General features: G+C 44.4%; 1 protein-coding gene across 2 annotated transcripts in view; it reads left to right on the top strand.

Moving 5' to 3' along the window:
* LOC309525720 (uncharacterized protein) overlaps positions 1-21,755 on the top strand; it is a 96,728-nt gene that overhangs the window by 37,523 nt on the left and 37,450 nt on the right. For both annotated transcript variants that reach the window (XR_014216501.1, XR_014216502.1), the window contains exons 2-4: positions 2,135-2,176; positions 2,762-2,944; positions 3,643-3,828. The gene's annotated coding sequence lies outside the window, so the exon portion shown is untranslated. The remainder of the gene's footprint in view (positions 1-2,134; positions 2,177-2,761; positions 2,945-3,642; positions 3,829-21,755) is intronic.

Genomic DNA, 21,755 nt, shown 5'->3' with positions numbered 1-21,755 from the left:
TTCCTTTTTATCAGATTCAGGTGTGAGTGAGTGTCTCAAATCAGTGATGGGCAGAATGAGGGTAAAGAAACTTCAGCTCAGACAAGACGTGACTGTTACTCCAGGCTGTCACTATTTTATGGGAGGGATTTGAGCTCACACTGGAAGATTAGGTTTGTCCAGTTAAAGTAGGGATTCAAGCGCTCTGTCACCATAGTGCAACAAATCCAAGTATTTAAAAAGAACGGACTGTTTTGCAGTTAAGAAAGTGACTGGGAAAAGCACTGAATGGTGTGGAATGAACAAACAATCATTGGAAAGGCATGTAACCACCATGCGAGCAATTCAGGAAGAATGTTCATTGTCATATAACCTCCCTTCAAATAACATAGAATGAATACTCAATACTGGACATAATCTAACAACTGTGTAAGCTCTGAACAAACAAATCAGGATAAATGCTCTATGAATGTTGGAGGAGCCTAGAAATGGGCCATATATCCCCCCCCACACTTTTGCAGGATCATTTATCCCCATGACAGTGGGGGGGGGGCATTTTTTGGCCACTTCTAGGTGGACGGTAACAAAAACGAAAATGGGAGCTTGCCATGTTGAGAAGCAGTAACAGCAGACTCAGTTTTTTAAACTAAAAAAGCGCTCTTCTGCCACTTCAAGTAATAGTGGAGCTGGAAACAACAGGATGGCAGCCATTTTGAAAAACAAACATGTAATGCCCAGGGAGAATAAATGCATCATAATTTTTATGATGATTGATTGGTTGATTGATTAAGACTGCTGATTTATTTGATGCTTTCTACCAGAGTCTCAAAGCAACTTAGAACAGTAACATTAATACAGATATATAATCCATAAAATATAAAATAATTAGTAACATGCTCAAAGTGGTGGTCTACTAATAGCAATTAAAGAATAAAAAAATACCCTTTCCCCCCATATTCTTATACAAAAATAATCATTAAAGATCCCCAGTTAAATAGCTCCAGTATTAACATGGAATGAATGAAAACATCTGATTTAGTGCCATTCCCATTTGGGCATTTTATAGCTGGAGATTGCTATGCTGCTGGGCTGCTGCTTACAGCTCTGTGATGGTGGAGCTTTCTGTGGGAGGAGGGAAATTAAATATAAGTGGAACCCTCTGCTGCCTCTTTTCAAAATGGTAAGCCCCCAACCCCTGGGCATTTTAATTTTTCATTACTACACTCCCAGTGCTGTGATGGGCATGATGTTTGGCCCACCTCCAAACTCTGAAAATGGAGGAAGGCTCGGGGCCAAATACCAGGGTGGGAATAACATGCTCTCCTGAGGACCAAGCTCATAGAGAGGTGGTACTTTTTTGTGCTGATGGGCATTTTCAGCTGTTTGATTTTTGATTAGAGATTTACCTTGAATTTATTATCTGCTTTTGTTATTTTAAATTATGTTTAATATTTTTATAGCATGCACTGCCTTGATACATTTTAAGATGTGGTGGTGGTGGTGTCTGTCTACCTATAACTATCTCCTACAAGCTGAGTAATTCAAAAAATATTGACTTACTGATTATCTGGGCAACAAACTAGACGCGACGATAGAGATGCAAATAGCAGCTGTGGAGTGCATGTAGGAGTAGCAGCATGGGGAAACAGGGTGGCAACCTTCCCCACTCTTGCTGATGAAAACCCTCTCTGAAACTGTTACTTGCCCTATTAGGAAAAACATATGCATGAGCATATGTGCTCACACAACTCCAATCATTATTTTTAGTGGTACCCTAACTGAACTAGTTATTGTGCTAATTTCTGACTTTTGTGTGATTGATGGATGTAGTGGTAAATCTGGTGTAATCTGACACATGCACACAAACGCCCCTCCAATGATATTCTATCCACCTCACTGTGATTTTTATTTATTTATTTTTTTACCCAAGAGGCAAAAGACACCATATTAAGTATGAGTGTTCCCATCCGTCCCTGGAAGGAAATCTGTGTATTATCTCCCATACGTCCTATTAATCTTCTGTATTGCTGTTTTGACTACCATTTGAGTTGATCAGCTGCTAAAAAAAAAACACCCCGGACCTTGGATAGACACAGTGGTTGCTGGTTATGCTTTTTTTTAAAAAAAAAAATATTTTGTGTGTTTCTTTTTCTAGGGTTCTATGGAGAAAGGAAGGGGCGTTTCAGACACTCCCTTGGTAAGCATGCAAAAACGAAAGAAAAGAAAAGGCATCGCTGCAGACTGTTTGTTCGCAGAATCCTGTTTCCATGGTGACATTCCTTGCAGTGTATGTATATGTGAGCCAATAGTGCAAGCCTGAAATGTACTGTACAGGGGAGGAAAACCTCCCTGTCCTCATTGAGATGCATCTGAGTGTGTTGCTCTGCTGAAGGGGAATCCCGGTTTCAAACGGAGGAAACCCTGTCTCAGCCTTACCTGCCAGAGGAGAAGGAGTTGAAACAGGTGGAAAACAGTGTGTGTATATATTTTTATATATATGAGAGAGAAATCAGGAAAAGGCCTCCATTCTGGCTGTCCACTATTTGGGGGGGGGCAGGAAGTTACACACACACACACACACACACACACACACACACACACACGAGCTAGGATAATACATCATCTCCCCCCATAAATAGAAGTTACTTAAGGCCTCATTTTCCTCCCATCCTCAACCCCACCCCCCACCAATACTGCCGGACTTGTTCTCGGTGATTACAAGTATCTCTCCCAGAGCAAATAATTATAGAATTAAAACCCAATCCTTTTGGTCCCTTAATAGCTTTAGCCAATCTGTCAGCGTCTGCCTCTGTGCAATGGGGGAAGAAGAGGCAGGAGAGAGCTGTTATGTAAGACCTCAGCGGCACGTGAACTCCCTTCCTCATCACTAGTCACATCCCTGAGAGAGCTTTCCTCTCCGGAACCTTCCAAACTACCCACCGCCATCATCCAGCCGCATGCCAAGGTAAGCCTGAGGTGGCGTGTGGCGATTGTTAAAACAACAACAACAACAGCAATAAAAACAATCCAAAGCTTGGGGCTTTGAGATCACTTTGGACCTAATTTCATATATACGTCTCCAGTCCTCACACAACCCTGTCAGTTTCCCCCTGAAACACACACACCTTAGGGATTCATGGATGTTTTATGAATTCTGCTGTTCCAGTTTTAAGGGGGGGAAACCTACTTTCCCATGCGTATGCTCTGAAGGCATACATTAGGAGATTGGGGTGGGTCTGCGAAGATGCACCATGATGTTATATTGTTAAGGCTAAACAAATCCCAGCATGGCTGGTTAGTGACTTATTAGGAACGTCTTTTTTTCCAGGTGGAACTCACTGGAACTCTGTTCCGGCACCTCTCAGGTGGGCGCTATTGCCATTATGGTGGTACCTCGGGTTACATACGCTTCAGGTTACAGACTCCGCTAACCCAGAGATAGTACCTCGGGTTAAGAACTTTACCTCAGGATGAGAACAGAAATCGTGCTCCAGCAGCGCGGCAGCAGCGGGAGGCCCCATTAGCTAAAGTGGTACCTCAGGTTAAGAACAGTTTCAGGTTAATAACGGACCTCCAGAACAAATTAAGTTCTTAACCCGAAATACCACTGTATAAGAGAACCAGAGAGGTGTTCATAGTGAGTTCCAGCACCTCTTTTCCCAGAGAAATAGCACTGATTAGGAGACACTCCCACCCCCCACCCCCGGAAGCTGTTCTGAGTTTTCCAAAGGAAGATCAGAATGGAAAAGCATAATTGTATACATTTCATGAATCATCACCCAGATCTGTGTGCTCCCTGAATCCAAACAAATAAGCTTCCACCATGACTCCATCTGCTCTGAGATTCAGGTAAGCTCGTTTTCCTGACCTTTAGCAGGCTCTCGTCCTGGGGGAACCCCTAGCAATACTTGCCACAATTGCAGAGCTCTTAAGGGAATTCCGAGAGGAATTGCAGGGGGGAAAGAGGGTGGCGGAAAGCTGTTCCTATAAAAGAAAACCACATCTCATTTCCACCTCAGTATCACCTGATATTCCAGGGACGATGGTTGAAGGAGATGTTTAATGACATAGAACAGGATAAGGAAAAGGCAAGGAACATACCCACAGCAGAATTAAATGAAACCATAAGCCTCTCATGTTCACGGCGCTATTCGGCTTGAGGCAGTAGATTACCTTGGAGTGTGCCAGCTCCCTGAAGGCAAGGAACTTCCCCTTTATTAATTTATTCAAACCTTTCCGTATTGAATAGCAAGATGTTTCACAGGATAAAATCAGTGCAGCGAAACAACAACATAGGAAAAAATACCAAAGATATCCAACATTTTCAATAGAATAGGCACTAAAATAATTACACCTCATACTTATCCACAATGAAAGATGCTACCTCGTTCTAGGTTTGTGCCTTTCCCTTTGTTTTGTGCGCTCTCTCTCTCTCTCTCTCTCTCTCTCTCACACACACACACACACCTCTCTTCCATAACTAGCCTGGTTGTATACAGCCCCAAACCTTCCATTATTTTGGCTTTAATGTACCGTATATTAGTTGTACGTGAAACATATGAATTAGCTGCAGTGGTTCCTAGGTCTGATTAGTGCTTACATTTCAAAATTTCCAAAAGGGCAAGATCAAAGTTGCTCTCTGGTTCAGGCAAACTATAGATTGCCATGATGTCCAAACCAGGCAAATGATGGTTTGTGCAAACCATGGTGTTTGTGTGCAAACCATAAAATTTGCTTCCAAGCCAGAAAAGGGAAGCAATTCTGGTTTGAAGTGGGTTTTCAGTTCCAGAGGAAAATTACAGTACACATGATTCAGATGTTACAGCAAACTATGGTTTGATCAAATCAGACAGGACGAAAATTTGAGCACATAAAGGCAGTTGTAAGAAACTGAGCCAAATTATAATGGATGTCTGTGTGTGTGTGTGTGTGTGTGTATATATATAAAACCAGCTCTATTATGGACATTTTCTTTCTTTCAATTCACACTCAAAATCAAGCAACATTTCTTGTTCTTGTTACATTTCCAAGAATGCATGCATTTACATTTTGGATCATTATCATTAGGCATTGTTAGAACACTTCTGATACCTTGACAAAAGTGTGAAGAACTTGGAAAGGCAAGCAAAATGCATCATCAGAGTTCAAGGACATATACCAGCCACGCAAAACCACTCATGGAGGGTGCCAAGTAGGGTTGGCAAGAGGTGTGGGAAGTGTCCTGAGGCAGAAGGGCTTAGAGGGCCACATTGCTTCCCCACCAGGCCTGAGGTACCTTCCCCTGCTATAGAAACTGATGCTGGCATGCAATGTGAGTACTGGCCAGATCCTGATTATGCATAGTGGGGTAGCCCCACATTCCTGACCCTACTGCTATCTTGACGCAAAGACTGGTTGAGAATTGCCAGGGTGGGTGATGGTTGTTGGAGAAAACTAGATTTAGATATAGTGTAAACTTGGATAGGTTTGTGGAAGAGGAATTTGCAGTTTTGTTCAGCTCTTTAGATAATAATATATGGGAATATTTCTGGCTGTACTTTCAATCTTCAGCCCCGTTGTGGTATTTTGCGAACCCAAGATATTGAACTCTGGCAGCAAGAACAACAACAACCTGAGGATATCTTCCTACTATAAAATTGACAAAACTTTTTAGTAAATTCCTGCTGGGAGTTCTGATGATGACAGGTGGTGAGGAAGTGCTTTCCGCTGTAGGTTTGCACTGTGCCTGCATATGTAGTTTATATCTACAGCCACTTGTCCACTTTTCCTGTTTCAACGGGAAGCAAATGGGAGGTAAAGCTTGTCTGAGCTCTTGGTCTTGTTCCTTGGCAAGGAACGCTTCCAGAAAAACATCTAACAATCCCACTCTGGACAAAGCTGAAGTTCATCTTTCTTTCTTCACTTCGTTTTCTGTTATTCTCATCATAATTAATGCCATTTGGGTAGCTGAGCTATGCAAGAGCTTGAACTGTCTATGCTTTCTTTCTCTCTTTCACACACACACACACACACACACACACAGTTCAGTTACAACATGCTGCTTGTAATCTGCTTTAATCTCTTTCCTGGACTGGAAGGAAATGCCTGGCTTGCGGACGCATGGCTCTGCCAGACGTGTGGCTCTTGGCTGTATTGGAGGCAGAAGAATTACCCTGTTCCCTGCCCTGACCTTTGCTCAAAGTATGGCTTGGCTTTGGTTCCCTGAGGAAAGTGTTTACACAGGTCTGGCTCAAATGCTTTTTAATAAAGCCTTCAGCCCTTCTAAGGCATTGTCCTCTGATAAACCCAAGCATACATTCCGGGCAGGGCAGTGGTGGGGGAATGCGAGAGAACTGACCCCTCTTCAGTTTCTGCACCAAAACACTATGAACTTTGCTGCAGGACTGAAAATGAGTTTCAGGTCAGCTGAAACTACAAGTTCCATGTGTAGTCTGAAATGCCATCCTGATGTATTCGCAGTTGGTGTGTGTGATACTTCTTTGCCAGGCTGGTATATATATATATATATATGCAGGTTTTGGTGTCTTCGGGTGTCTTCCCGTGTAAGAGTCGGGGTGTCTGTGCGACGTTTCGACGAGGTCTCACTCGTCATCTTCAGGCTGGTGCTTTCGGCTTCTTGTTACTGGAACAGAGCAGAGAATAAATGCACGTATCGCAGAACACAAGAATGCCGTCAAAAAAGAAGAAAAAACTTCCTCTCTTTTCCAACACATGAAAGAAACAGGACATGAAATTAATTTTGCAGATTCCAAATTGCTCTTTAACATGGAACATCACCACAAGAGAATAATCATGGAAGCCATCGAGATAGAGAAACACCCTCACAACATGAACAAGCGTGACGACACGTCCCGCCTGCCAGACATCTGGAAATTAGCCCTCCCCACAAAAACCGACACCAGAACCAGAGGCACACAGAACGCCGTCACCAATCAACCACACCAGACCCAAACCCAGACCCTCTCCACAGACATATTACAGACTCCATCCAGTAGCCAAACTATAGTGGCACCTCCGGATGCTGCACCCCCCTGCAATCCCTACACAGATCTGGCTGGCACAAGGCACAAAACCATAGCTCGCCCCTATACACGAAGCCAAGCCAGAGCACAACTAAATGCAGCACAGCCATCTTCTCAGAAAAACTCTTCACAAGCTCAAGAGGTCAAGACACGAAAGCTTTAGCAACTAATCTACACTTAATGACCCACCCAGTGATATTCTGAATATCACTCATGAAATCACCCAAGATATCCCTCAAGTAATTAAGGAACAAAAGAAGAAAAGGCACACTAATCTAGGAACTTCCTCTTTGCCCAGAACGTTGGAGGCTATACACCACACCCCTCAACAGTATTTATAGGAACTCAAACACCAGACTCTGCTCTGTTCCAGTAACAAGAAGCCGAAAGCACCAGCCTGAAGATGACGAGTGAGACCTCGTCGAAACGTCGCACAGACACCCCGACTCTTACATGGGAAGACACCCGAAGACACCAAAACCTGCATTCCTGTACCCGTGAAAATCTACGAAAGCATATATATATATATATATATATATATACCCCAAAACATTCATTGGATCAGCATTCAAATTCAGCATCAATATGGAGATGGTGAGAGCTGTTAGTGTGCTGTAGTGCTAGGAGTTCCAGACTAGGAACTTTTTTTCATATGTGGTGGGCATGTAAAAAGGTTAAAGAGTATTGGGAAATGATTTATAACGAGATGAAAAAAAATGTTTAAAACAACTTTGCCTAAAAGACCGGAGGCATTTTTACTAGGAATCATTCAGACAGTGGTTCCCAGGTGCCAGAAAAACTTATTTATGCAGGCAACAATGGCGACCCGAGTTTTGTTAGCCCAAAAATCGGAAGTGAGGGAGGTCCCAGGTAAGGAGGATTGGCAGGTTGAGATGATAGAATATGCAGAGCTAGCTGGCCTAACGTATAGAATAAGAGAGCAAGAAGAACATGTATTTAAAGCGAAGTGGATTTTTAATTTTTTTGCTGAGTATTATACGGAAAATAATTGCACACAGTTGAAAACGCTGGCAGCATTAAAGTAAATTCAACCGTATGATAAACACTTGAGTGATGTAAGATAGGCGAACTGAATAAAATGGCTATAGTAAAATATGCAGGGATGGTGGATAATGAACCATAGAAGGGGAAAGAGGGAAGTCATTGAATGTATGGTACTATGTAAGATGTTTATTTTGAGATGTGAAATTGAAAAATTAATAACAACTATAAAAAAGGAGTTCCAGACTAGGACCGGAGGACACCAGGTTCAAATCCCCACCCAACCATTATGCTCACTGGGTGACCTTGGGTCCATTTCTTTTAGCCTAACTAACCCCATAGGATTGTTATGCATATAACACGGAGCAGGAGAGCCATGTACATTACCTTGGACTTCTTGGGAGAAAGGAGGGGGTATGCATGCAATAAATTAATAAAGTAATATAACATCATGAGGCTGCTTGTGCATCTGAAATGGGAGCAGCTGTGGCTTTTACTTTTCTCTATGCTTCTCCGTGAAAATCAAATGGAAATGCATTTGGCTTCCACAGTGCCAGGATGAAAAAGATGGAACACATCACCACTTGTGATTCTTATTAGTTATAAATTACTAACTCCAGATGTCGTTGTTATCATACATTACATTCATGATCATTTGTGCTCATGATGGTATCAGGGTGGTTATACACAATCTCACATCCTACACTGTTTGCACCAGCAATAGTTATTTTGGGGGGAGGCATACCTTTATACTTCTTCAAGTCCAGTCAGTGCATGTCCTGTAACATCCTCTTTGAAATCCCCAAAAGGTTTTATGTCGTATTTTTTTCAGGGAGGGGTTGTTGTTGTTGTTCCACTTTTATTGTCCTGTAGTGCAAGAGTTGCTTCTCCAAATTGCAATAACGCGATAGCATTGAGGAAGCAATGCAAAACCACTTATTGAAAGAAATGGTGTGTGGACAGCCCACTACAAATCCACCATGAATGCACTATTATGGTGTCAAAAGCATGTTGCAAAAGACTCAAACTGTTCTGGAGAGATGCTAAATGTCAAAAGAAATTTGGCCAGTAGATAGTGCCAAAAACAAACAAACAAACAAACAAAAAACAACAACACCCCACCTGAAAATTGACTGAGAAATCAGCTTTAAAATCATGACTTTATGGCACTACGGAGCTCATACCAGCTTTTTGATTTTCCAATAGAGTAATAGTTATTGTTGCAAATATATTCTGTTTTGTTAGATAGGTGTCTTCTTGCCTATCTGTGATTTAAAATCCACAGCAGAGCTGGATTTTCATGTCATGGAAGTTCTCATATTCTCCTGACTTAGAAAAGGAACCTGGATAATGAAAAGGAAGCTGCCTTTGACTGACAGTAAGCTCAGACAAACTTGGGGGTTCTTTAAAGCTGATTTCCTTCCAACTCTTAAGAAATATTTTGCAAAGACCTTTTAATAGTCTATTTCCTTGCGCAATATAGCATGCATCTAAACTATTTGCATTATCAAAAGTTCAGATCCATGGCCGTGCTGTTTACATGGGACAACATTGCCACGAGCCAGTAACTCTGTGGAATTTTAGCAACGAAAAGCAGGGTTTTTTTGTTTTAAAATTAGTTACAGTATCACAACCTGACTCAGAAACTTGCTTTGGGCCAAACAAGTACCTTAATGATCAAGTGTGTGTGTGTGATGTTATGCTTATAGCTAAAATGATTAGATAATGGTTTGAAACTGCTTTCAGATTATGTGCAAAGCATTTTGAGATAGTAAGTGACTTTACATGTAGCATGACCATGTGTCTGTTCATGCAGCAGGGATTATCCTTTCTTTCCTCCCCCTGTAGTCCCCTGCCACCCCCGAAAATTTTTTTAGGAGGCTTGTGGGACCCTCTGGAAAAAGCTCACTTAGTCTGGATTTCCACTTTTTGAAATAAGGCAACCCTATGCTGAGTGTCGCCCTCCATGCAATAGGGAAGAGAGACACTTAACTGCGGACTCCTCCCATGTTTCTCTGGCAATGTGGATGTAGAACTAAATGGGCAAATCCAACCCCCTGGTCTTTCCCATATCATTGTTGCTTGACAGAGATTGGGGAAAATGACACTGAATGAGAAGGACCTGCTGCTTGTCCATGGAGATGTGGTGCTGGGTTTTCAATGTTATGCTGCCTGGGGCGAATCCATAGCTAAATGTTTTCATACTGCTGCTGTAGCATTTGATGCAGAGAACAAACTTTCACAAGCCATGCTACAGTGAATGTGATCACAAATATTATACCCAGAACATGTCTTTGGGTTGTGACATTGTCTTCCAGTGCTGAACCTAGCTATGAAACCCCACATTACTCTGGCCCATCAGCTTCACTTTCAAGTCTAACATTTGTCCACTGCACTGGGGAGACTCACAAAAAGAGACACACATCCCATCTTCTTCCAACACCCATCTCCCTAATCTTCTAAATTCTTCTCCTGACCTTGTCAGCAAAACTAGTGATATTTCAGCACCTTGCCCTAACGCTAGGCGCATCAGGTGATATCCAGTGTTAATCTTTGAAATACATGGAAAGGAGTAACTTAAGTCCATTAATTTCAATGGGTCTTCTCTGAGTACAACTAACATTGAATATTGCCCATCATTTTACTCTGACCCTTCCTATGGAGTTTTGCTTTAGTTCCAAAAGGTCGCCCAGTTCTAAGTTGTTTTATTCAGCACTATTTCATATTGTGTGAAACCACTGGAGGACCACAGGTTCCCCATCCCCCATTTTGGGAATTTGTGTTGTATATGATGAGTTGAAGAAGAGCAAATAGGAAACAACTAGCAACGCTGGCCATGTTCTCAACTAGCTGTCCCAAGAACCACATAAACCTGGAGTATGCAAATGCTTTCCTCCCCTTTTCTTTGTCTCCAGGGTCCCTTTGCAGTTTCTGGCCTAGTTAATCCTGAATTGCTTCTTCAAGCTCAAGCGCACGTTAAATTGCAACTTGTACAGAGCGAGTGCACCATATAAGTTAGAAGGCCTTTGAACTGCTCATTATAGTCTCTTACGCTGATGCTATAATAGTGAAAGTAGTTGTCCTTCAATAATCAGCGACCAGGACCCACCCATATGCAACAATCAGCTGACTGCATATGGGTGGAAGTGGCCAATTGCTTCCCACCCACCAACATCATGAACATAATGCAGGACTAAACGACACTTTATGCAAAAACATGCGTAAAGAATGGCTTGTTTTTCTGGATAGCAGAGCTTTGAGAAAAGGTAGTTTGCAGTTGAAAAGTATGGGAGGGGCCTTTAACCTTTCCTCCCCTGCCTCCGATCTCCCGGAACGGCTTTTCTCCATGTGTGATTCCAAATGCACATGCTGTGACGTTAACATATGAGAGTGCTGGAGGTGAAATAGTTAAACAGGTTACCCAATCAAGACCCAGGGGGGTGGAGTCAGAGGGACTATAAAACCAGCTCTGGGAAGGGCAAAGAAGGGAGTTCGTTGGGAGTTTGGTGGTTGGTTGGAGTGGGAGTGAATTGGGATAGAGTACGTGGGTAGGTTGAGTTAGTGTAGCGAAATAAGCTGAGTCAGGAACAGTTAGGAGCTAGGAAGACAAGTAAATATCTGAGAGGTGGTTTAGTGAGTGAGAGCAGGTAGCGGAAGTTATAGGTCTGGATAGGCACCCCATGATTGTAATTGACCGATACCATTTATGAAACCACACTGTAATGGTTTCTAAGGGGGTTGCTTGTGCGTAAGCAGGCAGCTATCTCCCCGGCTGAGTGCAAACACCTGGCCGGGCTGCCAAAGTAAACCTTATCTGTCCGGACGCCACTCACCCGTGGCTGACTCAGTCGCTGGCAGAATCCGTGAGTGGGCGTTTCTTAAACTTCTTCCAGCATAGAAGCTCTTTGACGCCTAGTCTCCTCCTACTCTCTCTGCGCGAAAGCCTTCTGCGCAAGGAGGGCGTGGGCAGCGGAGGACCCCTACTCTCCCCGCTGGTCCCAGGCAAGGAGTCATGGGACCACCTCGCCACTTCCACCACATGCCCCCCTTCTCCACTGGTGCTACGCTGATTCTCTTCCCCAGAAGAGGAGCTGCTTCTCCCGATCCCTGAACGCTCTCTGGAATCCCTCTGGCTTTTGCTCTCTCCCTCCGGCACTGATGGCAGTTCCCTGACACACACGCTTGTTAAACCGCAATAAATAAACAGAAGTTTATGTTCCAATTTAACCCTGACTGGACTCAGTATTGTACCAGCTAGGGCCTGGGTGGTGGCAGAGAGAACTAAAGTGGTGGCACAGGGATCAATAGATGGTGAAACATCTGGGGACCCTGTGTGATTGCCACACATGCTTGGAACCTTGTGGGGGCGGGGAGGAGCTTAGGGGAGTGATATGAAGTGGAGAAGCCCACTTCGCCTGCTACTTCTCTGCTCCAAATTGCCCCTCACAAAGTGGATTTTCCTTAAACACTAGGTCGCTGGAGGACTGTTCCATGCATTTACATACAGCATGCAGATAGGCCCAACAGCAAATGGAAAAACAGACCAGAGTATAGCAGTCCAGACAGTAGAGTCAATGCAATTACTGTATTACACCCTGCTTATCAGTTGTTCTCTCCCCTGGAGTTTTTATTGCTAGGCACATTTATATTAAAAATAAACACAAGCCAAGATATCATCCCGGGTTCACCGAGGACCTTATCCCACTTCTCCCCCCTGGAAACAATTCATTGCTTGCAACTGGGACTGAAACATGGAAATATACTGCTTGAAGAATCATGCTCTCACATTGCCTGCACACTGGCCATTTCACCAGCTCTGAATTAACTACTATGCTAGGAACTACATGGAGTAAGGCCTCATATAGCCTGAGGTCCTTGGGCAGAAGGAAAACTTAGAATATTCATAGTTTGGCCAACATGGAGAAGCAAATGTTCCATGTATCAGAGAAGGTTCTTTGGGTAGAGGAAGATGAGATAGGCAGGATGAAACAGGGTACTGGGTAGGACAGAATAATTAATAACTCTGGGCGGCTTCGAAGAAAAGTAATGCATCAAACATTAAACACTTCCCTAAACAAGGCTGCTTTCAGAGGTCTTCTAAAAGTCTGGTAGTTGTTCTCTTTGGCATCTGGTGGGAGGGCGTTCCACAGGGCGGGCGCCACTACCGAGAAGGCCCTCTGCCTGGTTGCCTGTAACTTGGCTTCTCGCAGTGAGGGAACCACCAGAAGGCCCTCGGTGCTGGACCTCAGTGTCCGGGTAGAACGATGGGGGTGGAGATGCTCCTTCACGTATACTGGACTTTAAAGCATTTAGGGCTTTAAAGGTCAGCACCAACGCTTTGAATTGTGCTCGGAAGCGTACTTGGAGCCAATGTAGCATAGTGGTTGCTTCACATTTTCTGTCCCTGAGCAGAAATCCCAGCTTAGCTAGCGAGGCTGATGGGTTTTGTTTGTTAAGGTGGAATTATTTGGCCGTGTGTGATATTTGGCACACCGGGATCATTTCATTAAATTGTTCTTGAAGTGCATGGCCAAATTTAGCGTGGGGCACCTTATTAACTGTTCCATCTCTCGACTTGTCATGAGCGGATGATGGAGTAGATCCGGGAATGTGCGGTGGGTAAGATTGGATCGTGGTCTTCAGGTCCGTTGCAGTCCTATGATTCCAATAGCAATGCCCACCCCCACTTCCAGGAATGCATTCTGCTGTTCTCTGCTGCCACTCTTGAGTGGTGGCTGGGAGTGGGGAGGGTCATCATTGCTATCTGCCATTCACTCAAGGCAAGTGAAGAAAGGTGGGAAGCCCAGTTCTGTTGGAACATCATTGCAGCTGCCTATTATTCATGCAAACAGCACTAGTAGTCTGTGTTCACCAGTGACCATGCCATTGGTTTATGCCAGCTTTCCCTAGCTTGGTGCCCTCTAGATGTTGCTGAACTATAATCTCTTACCATTGTTCATACTGGCTGGAGCTGATGGGGTGCTGCGAAAGGATGGCTTGTGTAAGTAAGCCATCCTGGACAGCTGTGCATTTTCTGTGCAAACCAATTCCATCCAGTGCTGCCCTTCCCTCCTCTACAGCATTGGTAGTAGGTAATAGGTATGGACCCCGCAGCTGTTGTGGTGAAGGGCAAGAACCAGGATATAAACCATTCCAGTGGGCAATGGAGAACGGAGCAAATGATTTCACAAACGCTTTATTAATTATATATGTATTTTCTGGTTGTTAGCTGCTTTCAGGGGATAAAAATGCAATAAAGGGTGGGGGGGGGCCTACATTTTTCCACACCCTTCACTGTATGTAGATGCTGATAAACTATAAAGCAGAGGCATAAGACCCCGGGGTGTAGCTGAGCAGAGGGACCCATATCCTTTAATCTGGACCTGATCCAAACCATACCAGAAAAGAAATTATTCAGTTTCTCCGAGAAAAAATATATCCAGGGAAATATATATAAAATAACTCCCCGAGGCCGCTTGTTTCCTTGGCCAACTGTTCTTACAAAGTTGCAGCTTAAACCCGTTGATTTCTGTCCTTCCCTGAGGTATCCTCTATCTTCTTTATAGCAGCCTTTTAAACATGTGAAAACTGTTAATCCTTTTTTCCTCCAGGCTTAATGTACCCAGTTTCTTTTTGGTCCACGCTCATTTTTCTTGCATTCAAAACACTTCAACATCTTTGTTGCTCCCCTTTGAATCGTCTCCAATTTGTCCACATCCTCCTTAAAAATCTGGCAAAGGGAGCCGAACATAATACTTCTTCAGCTTAGCCTTAAGTGGTGCCAAGTGGAGCAATGCTATTCCTTCCTCTGTTCTGGATAGAATGCTTCTCCCACCTCCCCCCCCCTTTTAATTTTTTGGCTAATGCAGCTCAAAATGGCATTTTGGTATTGTGGACGGATGGGAGGGGTGGGGGTAGGGGGAGCACATTATTGCTGATTCATGTTTGGCCTGTGATCTACTATAACCACACACACACACACACACCCATCTGGCTATTTGTGCTTTGTTTTCTGAAATAAGAGATGCCATGGCTCAGGCCTGCCCCTCCCTATTTGATTAATGTGGTGCCATTTATTATGACAGGAAGGTTCATTTGTGCCAAACCTTGGGGTCACTTTCCCTCCAGAGTCAGAGGCAGCCTGTCTCTGGTTACCAGCTGCTAGGCTTCCCATGGACATCTGGAGGACCACTGTGAGAACAGGATCCTGGGCTAGATAGGCCACACTGATCCAGCTGGGCTTTTCTTCTGTTCAAAACTCACCCACTCCTTGTTATTACAGTGGGAAGTGGTGGGACATGAATTTAGGGGGGGGGGAGATTTATTTTTTAAAAAATTATTATTAGGCATATTTATATTCTGCACTTCTGTTGAGAGCTCATGAGAGCTCAGAACAGCTGGGTTACAACACAGCACAAAAACGATTCACCAAAATGAGATCGACAAGTAAACCCAATTTAATGATATTTTATTGAGGATTTTTTGTTCATGGTACAGGAGTCCAACTCTATGAGAATGGTATTTAGAGTTCACAATGATACCTAACACCTTAGGCATGCGCTTCTTCCTTCAAAGCCTCCTAGAGGTATGATTTTTTTTTTAAAAAATCTTAACATCTCTATAGCTCAACGTGTTCAGCAATGTAAAGTGGCTATTGTGCTATTGGATGGCCTCAGTGGTGCAGCGCATGCTTTGCACCGAGATAGTCACAGGTTTAGTCCAGGGGTCAGCTAACTTTTTCAGCAGGGGGCCGGTCCACTGTCCCTCAGAACTTGTGGGGGGCCGGACTATATTTTTTTTTTGGGGGGGGGGGAATGAACGAATTCCTATGCCCCACAAATAACCCAGTGATGCATTTTAAATAAAAGCACACATTCTACTCATGTAAAAACACCAGGCAGACCCCATAAATAACCCAGAGATGCATTTTAAATAAAAGGGCACATTCTACTCACGTAAAAACATGCTGATTCCTGGACCACCCGCAGGCTGTATTTAGAAGGTGATTAGGCCGGATCCAGCCCCCGGGCCTTAGTTTGCCTACCCATGGGTTTAGTCCCTAGCATCCCCAGTTAGCATCAGGAAGGTGAGCTGGGAAGGATCCACATCCAAGACTCTGAAATGCTACCAGTCAGTATAGATAATACCAGACAACTTCATGCAGAGTTTTCACCTGTGAGGATCATTTACAAGCTTCAGTGCCCTGGATAGATGATGTTTTGTTCCACCCTGTTCACTTTGACTGGGGTCCACTAGACCTCAATGCTGTTTCAACAAATTAAAACACACATATGCACACACCTCTGTGCATGCAATCTTGCACACTCCGTACGAAAGAGAAGCAATGGAAGGCCACGGAATAATAGACTTCTTTGTTGTAGGAGAACATATGGAATATGAAGTGGAAGAAGCTGGGCTTTGTGTGTTACATTATTTTATGTCCTTTTGAGGTCAATTATAGACGATCAATCCCAGTATGAATTGCTTACTGTTGTGCGCTATTCCTCTTTCATTTAGCTGTAACACACGTTGGGTGGCTAACACACATTTAAGGGGTCCTGGTTAACACTCCTCAGCTGCAAAGTGGTAAGGGACAATTTGTAGGTGTGCCATTCCCAGTCTTCTGGGCAGGATAGTAGTCTAGCTGAACTAGTGAGTGTAAATACTGAGCAGCTGAACAATGACCAAGACGGGAGCTGTCCAGCAGTGTGTTAGCTGGGTTATCAAGCACCATTGTTCTCCAAAGCACTTTGAATGCTTTCAAGTCTAAAGCAGGGATGGGTGAATCTGTGGCCTCCAGGTCTACAAGTCTCAGCAACCGCAGCCAGCCTGTTTAATGCTCATGGATTATGGGAGTTGTAGTCTAACAATATCTGGAGAGCCACAGGTTCCCCAGTCCTGCTGTAAAACACCATAGAAACAGTGGCAAAGCCATAAAGCCAATGGTATTTACCCAGTTTCATTCCCAATGTCATGAAGTGAATAAGGCAGCCTTCTCTAACCAAGTTCCCTCCAGGTGTTGTGAGGAAAATGGCCATCAGTGGCTATTAACCGCAGTCAGAGGCAGTATGGCTCTGATTGCTATTTGCTGGGAATGACAAACCGTCTTGTTGTGCTAAGGTTCTGCTTGCAGGTTTCCAACAGGCATCAGGATGGCCCCTGGAAGAGCTGGATGCTGAACTAGAGAGATCTTGGATCTGATCTAGCAGGGCTGCTTTTATCTTCTAAGGTTGAGTCTCTTGGAAGAATCCATCTAATTCAGCTGAACTCCCTCTCTCCCAATCAGCTGGCTGCAGTCTCATCTAAGCTGCAATTTAAACCAGTTTTCAATAGCCAGACTTTCTTCCAAGGGACCTTGAGAACAGGACCTTTCGTGGAGATGCTGGAAACTTTGCTAGAAACTTGTAGCTATCTCACAGAGCGGCCATTCCCAGGGTTTCTTGAGGTAACCATTTATGCATTGCCAAAGAAGAGGAGATGCATCACCAAACCAAAGGACACAGATTTACATGAAATTTGCATGAGCTAATTTTATATGTATGGGTGTACAGCTAGAAATAATTACTGTAATGTAAAAAGAATAGAGGTTCAGTGGGCTGGATTCAATTAAAAAGCTGCACTAGTGGAAGGCAACACTAGATAGGCTAGCACAATAGGGCTTTACCCCTCCCCTCCCTGTGTCCCTACACCCCAAATCAAGTCAGTAAGGTGGGAGAACAACAGAACAGAGTGGTGGGAGAGGAGCTGGCAGAAATTCTTTCACAGACAAAGCAATTGCATTAGCATGATGCTGGATTCAACTCATAGCTGTCAACCTTCCCTTTTTTTGCGGAAAATTCCCTTATTCCATCACTGTTTCCCGCTGCTTCCCACTGCTATCCCGGATTGTTAGATATCCTGTAGACTGTCCCCAGGACAGGTGAGGCTGCTGATCCCTTATTTTCAAATCTGAAAGTTGACACCTATGATTGCACTCAATGTATCTAACCAGGTAACCTGTGTGGCTGTTCACTCCTCTCTCCAGAAGTTGCCTTGGTTGGGCAACTTCATAGCCCCTGCTATCCTTTCTCGTGGTTCTTTATCTTTAAGCCAGGCTTAGATCTGTCAGCCTTTCAAACTGTGGGCTGTCCTCTGTACAGTAGGGCAGCTGGCCACTCTAGCAGAAACCCTAGCCATTCATCTGATTTATGTTTGTAACGTACACATGCCTGAACATCTATTGCTCCCTGCGCCACCATGTTCTCCTTCAATCTTGCTTTCACTCTCGTTATTAACTGCACCTGATTTCCATAAGTCATTATATAATCTAGGGCTGGGAAATGTCGTCGTCCCCCCCCGATATATCATCCTTGACCGTGAGCCATGCTGGCTGGGTCTGATGAGAGCTGGAGCTCAACATCTGGAGCTCAACATCTGGAGCTACAGAGGCTCCCTGTCCCTGGCATGGTCCCTCCATATATCTCATGGTCAAATATTGTTTTCATAATCTAGAGCCATTTGCCTTCTTCCTCGTTCTGTGCTGTATTGTTGTCTTCACTACAGGCAGCATTGCATCCTTAACTATCCCAAGGGATTTTCATGAAGGTTTTTATTTCTAAAAGCTAATAAGTTGCAGCCTGATTACCTAAATGTGGAAAATGTTTCGCTGGGCCCAGAAAGGGGTTTCTGAGATGCTCATAGGCCTGAATTGCCCAGGATATGCTTTCAGGCTTGCCTATTTATAGAAACAATCATCATCTTAATGTCTTGGTTTGCTCCCATCTAGAGCTGGTGTCACAGTGCCAGCCTGTGAAAAGGAAACCCATCTTTTTTACCGTCCGCAAGAGACAACCTCTCTGGTCCTCCATATCTGATACCCCAACTCTGGCTGTAGCCACAAAGCCACCCATTAGTCTTCTAACATTTGCTGTTGCAAGGGTTGCCACCTTTAAGTGAGCTTCTCACAGAAGCTCGGCACATAGAAATATGCCATTTCCATCTCCATTCCAGGAAAAGCTTCGCCTGCTTAATGTCTTGCATACCTAGCTGCTGTTAAAGCCACAGGAGGAGAAAGGTCAGTGGAAGAAGTGGCAACTCTCTCTGTGGCAAGGAAAATAACGAGCACATTTGTGTGCTTAAATGGCTGGCAAACCAATGAGAAAGCACCCTTTAAAAAAAAAAAAAGGACATACCGTATTTTTTGCTCTACAAGACACACTTCCCCCCTCCTAAAAAGTAAGGGGAAATGTGTGTGCGTCTTATGGAGCGAATGCAGGCTGCGCAGCTATCCCAGAAGCCAGAACAGCGAGAGGGATCACTGCGCTCCCTCTCGCTGTTCTAGCTTCTGGCTTAGCTGCGCTCTGTCCCTTCCCCCACCTCCCGCAAAAGCCCCCAAGAGCCGCGCTCCCTTTAAAGAGCCTGGGATGCATACAGGCTCTGCTCAGCGCTCCCTTCAAAGAATATATTTTTTCTTGCATTCCCCCTCTAAAAACTAGGTGCGTATTAAGGTCAGGTGCGTCTTATGGAGCGAAAAATATGGTAATTTAAAACTGAGTTTTAAATCCAAGGAACGTTTGGAGCTGGGAATACATCTACTATTATCTTGACCTAAGCTTGGTAGGGAATCCAGCAACCACACAGAAACGCAACCAGCATGTGTTTCAATGTCATCCTGGTCATAGTTGGGTTGTTTGCTGATTTCAGCAAGACTTAAGCACCCCAACTGCTGCTGTGCAGGAACTCAGCCTAATGCATCGTCATTTCTAATTGCCTTTTCACTCTGGAAGACAGCTCTCCCTGTATTGTGTGACAGATCTCATTTCATTGTTCCGTGTTTAGTCTTGATGTTTGTGCTTTGCAAAGTTGAGCTTGTCTCCCTTCGTTTTGTTGCTGTTTATGTATAATTTAAGGCATTTTTAGTTGTCTTGTAATTGAGTTTCATGTGTCCCAGACTTATGCATCAAGAAGAAAATATCAATATTTAACATCCTCCACTGGTAATGAAGATTTGCATTTACTTCATTTTGGTTCCTGGCATATGAATATTCTGCACCACAGCTCCCTGGGTATTAAATTCATCCCCTGTTATGCAATACAATGTTAATGACAGGCAGGAAGCCAGATCTCTTAAAATGGTTAATGCTATTAACTCTTCTTAGTTGGTAGGGGAGCAGGGGAGAAACGCATGCAGTTTATGAACAGGCAGGTATTCAGCTGCTGAATGCCTGAAAAACACAACTCCTTGGGGGCTTAGCTAATTGAGAATGTCCTCCTGCAGAGCTGCAAACGGGGAGGTGGGCCACATGAGTGGCGTTAACAGAGATTCAGGATGATTCCCCAGTTAGATCCCTATACACATGTCTGAATACTCATGCATAGGATTGGACTGACCTCCACCTGTTTTTTTGCTGTCCATGGGAATCATCTTACACTAATATGTGTGTGTGTGTGGACTGCTTTTATGGTAAGTAATAGTTACTGGAAGCAGTCTGCATGTGCGACCACATTCTAATGGATGTGCTGCCCAGGGGAGGAGGGAGGGGAAGTATCACATTTTCCCAGGGTTTTAAAAATATTGTGGTTTGAAAGCTCAGAAAATGCAGAGTCCCTGCAACACAACCACAACCACCAAGTCAGGCATATGGACGGTGCATAGTCAATAGACTGTCAGTGCTCAAACAACTGATCCATGTGGGAAAGAGCCCTTGGTTTGGTGGTGGTGGTGGCTGTTTTTCCACAGAGACAAATAGTTGCAGATTTTATTCCAAAAGCTGGTGGAGAAATATGCATCTTTGTATAAACGCAACACAACAATAGTTCAAAAGAACATCTGGCGGCTATGAGCAACGCAAGGGAGAAACAGAGCAAGGGAGCCGAGTTGAGGGCTCTTTGTAGCTGAGCTGGCAGGGCACAAAGCAGCGAATAAAGAAATAAACAAGGCCGACAAGGAAAGGGTGTGCGGGTCACACCTGCAACATACATCTAAAGCATTCCAATAGCACTTTAGCAGCCACACCTTCATGCAAAGAATCCTGGGAACTGAAGTTTGCTAAGGATGCTCAGAGTTCTTGGTTTGCTAACTGTAATTAAGAAATGACAGTTCCTGGGACTCTTTGGGTGAAAGCCATGGCTGTTTGAGTAGTATAAAAAGGTAAAGGGACCCCTGACCGTTAGGTCCAGTTGTGGCCGACTCTGGGGTTGTGGTGCTCATCTCACTCTATAGGCCGAGGGAGCCAGCGTACAGCTTCCGGGTCATGTGGCCAGCATGTGGCGAACCAGAGCAGCGCACGGAAACGCCGTTTACCTTCCCACCGGAGCGGTACCTATTTATCTACTTGCACTTTGAACTGCTAGGTTGGCAGGAGCTGGGACTGAACAACAGGAGCTCACCCCGTCACAAGGATTCGAACCACCGACCTTCTGATCGGCAAGTCCTAGGCTCTGTGGTTTAACCCACAGTGCCACCCGCATCCCTGTTTGAGTTGTAGAAGAGTGCTTTAATTGTGTGGAGCTGAGGTGACTGAACTCTCCACCTGTCACCAGCCTGGCAGAAAGTGGGGAAAGCAGGAGAGCCCCCCGCTCCCCGGGCTATGTTGTGCACAGAGCCCAGCCCTACCTCTATGCAGACATTAGGTGGTGGGTGCTAGGGGCGGAAAGCAGTGTCAAAGTGTTGGAGGAGAGAGATGTCATACAGCTAGTTGTGTGCCCCCAGAGCTCACCGACTGCTGCCCTCAAGTACGGAAGAGGGCACTGCCCCTTTGCCAACATTGAGAT

Source organism: Podarcis vaucheri, assembly GCF_965113315.1.
Source record: "Podarcis vaucheri genome assembly, chromosome: 2".
NCBI lineage: Eukaryota > Metazoa > Chordata > Lepidosauria > Squamata > Lacertidae > Podarcis > Podarcis vaucheri.
This window is presented reverse-complemented; position numbering and strand designations above follow the sequence as displayed.